Here is a 9415-nt window from a genome sequence, read left to right as displayed (position 1 = left end):
ATATGGTCTTTATTGATATCCTGTGCATATCGTCCAGTGTGTGCGGCCGTGTGTTGTTAACAGTGACAATTTAAATTACAGGAAAAGTATCCAGTGAGGGAAATTCCATGTGAAGATGCCTGTTACAGAGGTTGGACTAGAATTGTGTAAGGATTAATAGCAAGTGCTGTCCAGAATATACCCATTGTAGTGTTCATTCTAGCAACCGCTATCTTTGAAAACCCATGAAGTTCCTCTTCCCTGCCTGGGGTGTCGCTGTCTGCTGTTGTGCTTCAAGCACAGTGTGGTCTGTATATCAGAATTGATATGCAAACCAGAACTGTGCTAGAAACACCACAGCAACCAGCAACACCCCAGACAGGGAAGAGTAACTGCAAGGTTCAAAGATAGCGGGTGCTAGAATAAAGACTAACCATAGACATTCTTTTCACAAGAAACAACTTGGTATACACTACAGAGTGTTAATAAGTGTGTTTCACATGACTAATAAGAGTACCGGGTATATGAGTGTGACACCCAGTTTGGATGGCAGGGAAGCCACTCTCTAGGAGCACATGATTAGGCGTAACAGTGCCCCCCTCCCTCCCCCCTAACAGGCATTAGTAACAACACCATCACCAGGGTTACTGCTGGCACAGCACATGTGTAGGAGGTGTAGGATGTGTATATAGGGAGGGGGTGTATATATGTATAGGAAGGGGACATATATAGGAGGGTTATGACATGTATGTATGTATGTACGTTGTACTCTGCACCATTTTTATGACTATATAAAAGAAAGTTTTTCACTACAAGTCTACGAGTGCTGCCATTTTTTTCCATATGCTATACTATGTATTGGAAGGCATCGGAGCAAACAATTTATGAAGAAGGGGACATGTGGAGGGGAGGAGATCTATATATATATATATATATATATATATATATATATATATATATATATATATATATCTCCTCCCCATATACACATCCTACCCCTCCTACACATGTGAAATCAGTGAAGCTTTATTTCTACGTTTCGGAGCTCGTGGCTCCTTCGTCAGGATAACTAGCAGAGTGACAAAGTGCAAATTTTAAACATAACTTACCGGCATGTCTCCCGCACATCCTCCGTCGCCGGAACTCTCCTCTGACCACTTCTGTTACCCACACTGTCTTCCGGCGGGTATGGGAGACCTCCGGCTTCTTTGGTTGCTAGGGCAACGCGACGCTGTCAGAGTGCACACTGCGGATATATATATAAAAAAAAAGTATACATAAAATGTACAAAACAATACAATATCGTGCGCATGTAAATACCCTTAAGCTCTATTAGTGTGCAGGCATATGTGTATTTTATCTAGATTCTAATGTTATCTCATAACTGCCTTGTGATATATCCTAACAATAGGGATAAATGTCCTATTGGTTAAAAGGGACTGTGGGCCTTATTCTAGTTCACTCTTTCTGACAAAATCCTTCTTAGATGGACAAAACCATGTGCACTGCAGGGGCAGATGTAAAATGTGCAGAGAGAATTAGATTTGGGTGAGTTATTTTGTTTCTGTGCAGGGAAAATACTGACTGCTTTATTTTTACACTGCAATATAGATCTCACTTTGAAGTAAAACCCCACCCAAATCTGATTCTCTCTGCACAAGTAATATCTTCCCCACCTGTATTGCACATGGTTTTGTCCATCTAAGAAGGTTTTTATCAGAAAGAGTGAACTAGAATAAGGCCCTGTGCCATAGAGGATCGGACACTACACGCTGAACCTCCTACACAGCTTCCTCCAACACGCCCTCTCCTGTATTAAAGGTGCAGGAGCTACAGAGCCTGTGTAGGAGGGGTAGGATGTGTATATGTATGGGAAGGGGACATGTGTAGGAGGGGTAGGATGTGTATATGGGGAGGGGATGTATATATGTATGGGAAGTAGACATGTGTAGGAGGGGTAGGACGTGTATATGGGGAGAGGATTTATATATGTATGGGAAGGGGACATATGTAGGAGGGGTAGGACATGTATATGGGGAGGGGGTGTATATATGTATGGGAAGTGGACATGTGTAGGAGGGGTAGGATGTGTATATGGGGAGGGGGTGTATATATGTATGAGAAGGGGACATGTGTAGGAGGGGTAGGATGTGTATATGGGGAGGGGGTGTATATATGTATGGGAAGGGGACATGTGTAGGAGGGGTAGGATGTGTATATGGGGAGGGGATGTATATATGTATGGGAAGTAGACATGTGTAGGAGGGGTAGGACGTGTATATGGGGAGGGGGTGTATATATGTATGGGAAGGGGACATGTGTAGGATGGGTAGGACATGTATATGGGGAGTGGGTGTATATATGTGTGGGAAGGGGACATATGTAGGAGGGGTAGGACGTGTATATGGGGAGGGGATGTATATATGTATGGGAAGGGGACATGTGTAGGAGGGGTAGGATGTGTATATGGGGAGGGGGTGTATATATGTATGGGAAGGGGACATGTGTAGGAGGGGTAGGACGTGTATATGGGGAGGGGATGTATATATGTATGGGAAGGGGACATGTGTAGGAGGGGTAGGACGTGTATATGGGGAGGGGGTATATATATATGTATGGGAAGGGGACATGTGTAGGAGAAGTAGGATGTGTATATGGGGAGGAGGTGTATATATGTATGGGAAGGGGACATGTGTAGGAGGGGGAGTGGGAATGTGACAACTGAGCCCCATGCATACAGTGTAACGGTATACAAAGTAATGGTTGCCATTGTGTCAAGAGGGGATAGACAATGCCAGTGTCTCTTTCTGTACTGTAATAAAATCAGCCATCTTGGTACACGTTTTTAGTGAAGTCTCTCTAAGTATACACTGGTGGCCACTGTGCAAGTGCAACAAGTTGAAATGCTATATCTTTATTATGGGGAAAATTTCACTAAATTTAAAAAACCCTGTAATTTTCTGAAAAACCTTATCTGTGTCCAGCCAGTCTTTTAAAAATCAGCAGCGCTTCCTGCCACGCTGCTCGGCAAACAGCGCTACAAGGTCCCAGCACCCACTGTCTTCCAACCGCAGCAGCCCCCCGGGGCAGTGCTGTCTTCCCCATTGGGGTGGGCCCCTAGGTCCTAGGGCCCCTAGGCAACTGCACATTGTGCCCAATGGGAAAGACATAACTGTTGGGGGTTCTACTGTCACTTCTGGGGGGAGGATGGGGATGGCGTTGCTGCTGTTAGTGCTGGTGGGTGTTGAGGCTTCTACTTTCACGGCTGGGGGGAAGGGGATGATGGTGCAGCTTTCAGGTCATGCAGTGATGGGGTGCCGGTTCAGGGGCAGAATCTGCAGCGGTCAGTGATGGGTGGGGCAGGGGGGATACAGCTATCAAGTTAGTAATTGGGGGGGGGTACAGATGTAGGGTCAGTGATGGGGGAGATGTCCGAGTGCTGGTGTGCTTCTTACTGTGTGGTGGGTGTAGCGACACTCTGGCGGCAGTTTGGACCCTCTTGGACCCAGCTGGAGCAGGACGGCAGTAGCAACGAGAACCCTCCTGGGCCCAGCAGCTGAAGCAGCACCCTGGCAGCATCAAGGACCCGGCTGAAGCAGGACAGCGGTCATGGTGCAGACCCTCCTGCGTAGAAGATGGAAGAGCGTAGGGGAGAGAAAGAGGAGAAGGGGGGACAATGGGAGAGAGAAAATAATGCTCATTACACATTATGCAACACATCGAAATGCTCGATACACATTATACCAAACACTGTAATACCCATTACACATTATGCCACACAGTGATAGTGAGTGATAGTGGCATATGGGTGACAGTGGTGTGTGAGTGGGTGTGTGAGTGACATACGCAAGTGGGACAGGATGTTGGAGACAAATATTACAGTTTACCTAACTTAACTGCGCAGAGCAACAGCATCAGCCGGGAGCTGTAGATGGAGCAATCTCCTTCCCCCAGTGTCCTGCTCTCTATCAGAATGACATGCTCTCTCACCCTGCGGCCTGCTCAAACCACACTGGTGCACTCCATCACTCTGCAGCCTGCTCTCTATCACACTAACAGGCTCCCTCACCCAGCGGCCTGCGCTCTATCACACTGACGCTCCCTCACCCTGCAGCCTGCACTATATCACACTGACGCTCCCTCACCCTGCAGCCTGCACTATATCACACTGACGCTCCCTCACCCTGCAGCCTGTACTATATCACACTGACGCCCTCCCTCACCCTGCAGCCTGTGCTATATCACACTGATGCTCCCTCACCCTGCAGCCTGCACTATGTTACACTGACGCTCCCTCACCCTGCACTAATATCACACTGACGCTCCCTACACCTACAGCCTGCACTATATCACACTGACGCTCCCTCACCCTGCACTATATCACATTGACGCTCCCTCACCCTGCACTATATCACACTGACGCTCCCTCACCCTGCACTATATCACACTGATGCTCCCTCACCCTGCACTATATCACACTGACGCTCCCTCTCCCTGCACTATCACACTAACACGCTCCCTCACCCAGCTGCCTGCACTATACCACACTGACGCTCCCTCACCCTGCAGCCTGCACTAGATCACACTGACGCTCCCTCACCGTGCAGCCTGCACTATATCACACTGATGCTCCCTCACCCTGCAGCCTGCACTATATCACACTGACGCTCCCTCACCGTGCAGCCTGCACTATATCACACTGATGCTCCCTCACCCTGCACTATATCACACTGACGCTCCCTCACCCTGCACTATATCACACTGACGCTCCCTCACCGTGCAGCCTGCACTATATCACACTGATGCTCCCTCACCCTGCAGCCTGCACTATATCACTCTGACGCTCCCTCACCCTGCATTATATCACACTAACATACTCCCTCACCCAGCGGCCGGCACTATAACACACTGACATGCTCCCTCACTCTGGGGCATGCACTTTATCACACTGACGTACTCCCTCACTCAGCGGTCTGCACTCTATCACACTGACGCTCCCTCACCCTGCACTATATCACACTGACGCTCCCTCACCCTGCAGCCTGCACTATATCACACTGACGCTCCTGCAGCCTGCACTATATCACACTGACGCTCCCTCACCCTGCAGCCTGCACTATATCACACTGACGCTCCCTCACCCTGCACTATATCACACTGATGCTACCTCACCCTGCAGCCTGCACTATATCACACTGACGCTCTCTCTCACCCTGCAGCCTGCGCTAAATCACACTGACACTCCCTCACCCTGCAGCCTGCACTATATCACACTGACGCTCTCTCACCCTGCAGTCTGCGCTAAATCACACAGACGTACTCCCTCGCTCAGCGGTCTGCGCTCTGTCACACTCCCTCACCCTGCGGCCTGTGCTCTATCACACTGCTCTCTATCAACACTAACACGCTCCCTCACCCAGCGGCCTGCGCTTTATCACACAGACGTGCTCCCTCACTCTGGGGCATGCACTATATCACACTGACGCGCTCCCTCGCTCAGCGGTCTGCGCTCTGTCACACTCCCTCACCCTGCGGCTGGCGCTCTATCAAACTGCTTTCTATTATGCTGATGCACTCTATCACACTGACATGATTCTTCACCCTGCGGCCTGCACTAAATCACACTGACACACTCCCTTACTCTGCGTCCTGCGCTAAATCACACTGATACACTCCATCACCCTGAAGCCTGCGCTCTATCACACTGACATGCTCCCTCACTCTGGGCCAGGAGCTCTATCACACTGCTCTCTATCACACTGATGCACTGTATCACACTGACATGCTTCCTCACCCTGCAGCCTGCGCTTTATCACACTGACACACTCCATCACTCTGAAGCCTGCGCTCTATCACACTAACACGCTCTCTCACCCAGCGGCCTGCACTCTGTCACACTCCCTTACCCTGGGGCCTACGCTAAATCACACTGATGCGCTCCATCACCCTGAAGCCTGCGCTCTATCACACTGACGTGCTCTCACTCTGTGGCATGCACTCTGTCACACTCCCTTACCCTGCAGCCTGCGCTAAATCACACTGACGCGCTCCATCACCCTGAAGCCTGCGCTCTATCACACTGACGTGCTCTCTCACTCTGGGGCATGCACTATATCACACTGACGCGCTCCCTCGCTCAGCGGTCTGCGCTCTGTCACACTCCCTCACCCTGCGGCTTGCGCTCTATCAAACTGCTCTCTATCATGCTGATGCACTCTATCACACTGAAATGATTCCTCACCCTGCGGCCATCACTAAATCACACTGACACACTCCCTTACACTGCGGCCTGCGCTAAATCACACTGCTACACTCCATCACCCTGAAGCCTGCGCTCTATCACACTAATACGCTCCCTCACCCAGCGGCCTGCGCTCTTTCACACTGACATGCTCCCTCACTCTGGGGCATGAGCTCTATCACACTGCTCTCTATCACACCGATGCACTGTATCACACTGACATGCTTCCTCACCCTGCAGCCTGCGCTTTATCACACTGACACACTCCATCACTCTGAAGCCTGCGCTCTATCACACTAACACGCTCCCTCACCCAGCGGCCTGCGCTTTATCACACTGACGTGCTCCCTCACTCTGGGGCATGCACTCTATCACACAGATGCGCCCCCTCAGTCAGCGGTCTGCACTCTGTCACACTCCCTTACCCTGGGGCCTGCGCTAAATCACACTGACGCGCTCCATCACCCTGCACTCTATCACACTGACGCGCTCCTTCACTCAGCGGCCTGCGCTCTGTCACTCATTCACCTTGCGGCCTGCGCTAAATCACACTGATGCACTACCTCACCATGCGGCCTGCAGGCTTTCACACAGATGCACTCACTTGCCCTGCGGCCTTACCTTCCCTTTCCACCAGCTAATTCTAAGCCCCCCAGCAGCCTGACTCTATGTCCCTTCTAGTGCCTAAATCTAACCCTCCCTCCTCCAGCCTAATGCTAACCCACCTTACATACTTCATTTCACAGGGGAAAAAAAACACAGTAGTACTCACTTGCTTAAGGTAATCTTATAGCCATGCCTGGACTGGAAGGATGTGGAGTTGTCCCTCTTCTCCTTTCATGACAGCAGCAGCAGCAATGTGGGCACACTGGGCAGTAGGCCAGTAGCTGCCCTGAGCCAGGTTAGCCCCGCCCCCTGACTCCCGTGTAGCCCCGCCCCCTGAATTCCGTGTAGCTCCGCCCCCTGACTCCCATGTAATTCTGCATTCCCTGTAAACTCCGTCCCCACTGCTCTCTCTCCTGAAAGTGACAGGGAAGGATGTGGAGTTGTCCCTCTTCTCCTTTCACGACAGCAGCAGCAATGTGGGCACACTGGGCAGTAGGCCAGTAGTAGCTGCCCTGAGCCAGGTTAGCCCCGCCCCCTGTCTCCCGTGTAGCCACGCCCCCCGACTTCCGTGTAGCTCCGCCCCCTGACTCCCATGTAATTTTGCATTCCCTCCCTGTAAACTCCGTCCCCACTGCTCTCTCTCCTGAAAGTGACAGGCTCTGTGAAAGCCGTGTCAGCTCCCCCATGCAACAGCGGGGACAAGCTTTGCAGCACCCCGTTCAGTTGCACGGCTTGTCTCCTATAAAATTGTGCAGCGGGTGTGGGGGGGGGGGGTCATTATTAGGTGCATGTGCACCCCCATGCGTACGCCTAAACTGCCAGGGGATCACGGGGGACTAGGACACTGAGTATGCTGTGGGGGGATCACAGGGGGACGGGACATGGTGGATTCTGCGTGGGATCACAGGGGCACAGCACATTGGGAATGCTGCCAGGGGGACAGGACACTGGGAATACTGCCATGGGATCACAGAGGGACGGGACACCAGGGATGCTGCAGGGGAACAGGACACTGGGGATGCTGTGGGGGATCACAGGGGGACAAGCGAAGGCGGATGCTGCTAGGGAATCACAGGGGGACAGGACACTGGTGATGCTGCGGGAAGACAGCACTCCTGCCATATACCACCTGCTGTAGGACCGAATAGTCACCTGGCAGCCCAGCTCTCTGAGCCCTTCCCCACAGAAAGCACTTTTTGAATTTCCCGGCAGTGCACGGAGTGCAGTGAATAAATTAGGTGATGTCACTCATTTTACAGCCACCTCTGGCACGGCACCACGGACCCTACTAAACTGTATTAAGAACAGTGTCAGGGCTAATAAACACACAGCGTCCCCCACCCCCACTATAACATAGCCACAGCTAAATCCACTTACACAAATTATTTCAGTTTGCGAGCAGGATTCGGCCATCTTGGTACACCCAAGTGAAGCCACTCTGTGTACGCCCCCAGCTGATGGCTTCTGCGGCTGCGCAACAAGTTGGAGCTCCTATCTTTATAATGGGGGACGTTTCACTAAATTATAAAAAAACTGTACCTATCTGAAAATCCTCAACCCCAAAAGGCACTCCACTGGGACAATATCTACCTAATAAAACAAACCCCAAGTCTCAATTGTTCCTCTACCCCGAGTTATGCCTTCCCAAAAAAAACCTCATAGACTAACATGGGTGACAAAGTGTCATTTCTGAAGTGTCAGAAAAAAACTGGCAGTTGGAAGTTTAGATCGCTCCTAATTGGTCATTTTTTAATATTTCGCCCTGAAATTTTGCACGCAGCACCGGTTGACGATTCTACGCGTACATGCCAAATTTCAGCTCAGTACGCCCAGTCACTTTTGAGGTGCAGTCCCTCAAACACCATGCCCCCATCCGAAAAGTTCCCTATGGGAAAAATCCGTTCGTTGGATTCAGCCTTAATATAAGGGCACTACCGTGCCCTTATAATATATATATACATACAATCCACAAGGGGTCCGGCACAGCCACTTAATCCAATCTGCAGTACATAGAATTCAGTTACGGCACTCCATCCTCTTGAAACAAAGAATCTTTAATGTGACAGCAACGTTTCAATACAACATATTTTCATCAGGCTTAAAGATTCTTTGTTTCAAGAGTATGGAGTGCCGTAACTGAAATATCTATCTATCTATCTATCTATCTATCTATCTATCTATCTATCTATCTATACACACACACATATATATATATATATATATATATATATATATAGACAGAGGAAGGTGCGGCACTCACAATCTTTCACTCAAATGTCTGGATACGACCACCGATATGTCATCAACGTTTCAAAACTTTTAATGTTTTGTCATCAGGATAAGAAATAACAAATAAACTGACCTTAATATAGAGAAATACATACACCACGTGCAGACGCCAGTACAGAGTGCGGGACAGGGTACCCGCCCCTCAGACCAGCTTGAATGACGTCACCATCCGGGGACTCGCATTCGAATTGACAACCCATCACCATAACAACCAGAAAAAACAACAACACAAGCAGGAGTCGATCCAGCGCTGTAAAAGACAAATAATAATGCATGTCATTCATAATGTTAAGCAGAACA

At 50.0% G+C, this 9415-nt stretch overlaps 1 long non-coding RNA gene across 1 annotated transcript; it reads right to left on the bottom strand.

The window, feature by feature from the left end:
• Positions 1-1084: 1084 nt before the first annotated feature.
• Positions 1085-7122, bottom strand: LOC146019461 (uncharacterized). The gene is made up of 3 exons (XR_014450556.1): positions 6993-7122; positions 3435-3603; positions 1085-1225 (listed from the first exon to the last, which is right to left on the bottom strand). It is a non-coding gene; the product is annotated as an uncharacterized LOC146019461 (long non-coding RNA).
• Between the last annotated feature and the right edge of the window lie 2293 nt (positions 7123-9415).

The sequence above is a fragment of the Crinia signifera genome, chromosome 7 (genome assembly GCF_055691185.1).
Source record: "Crinia signifera chromosome 7, ASM5569118v1, whole genome shotgun sequence".
Classification (NCBI taxonomy): domain Eukaryota; kingdom Metazoa; phylum Chordata; class Amphibia; order Anura; family Myobatrachidae; genus Crinia; species Crinia signifera.
This window is presented reverse-complemented; position numbering and strand designations above follow the sequence as displayed.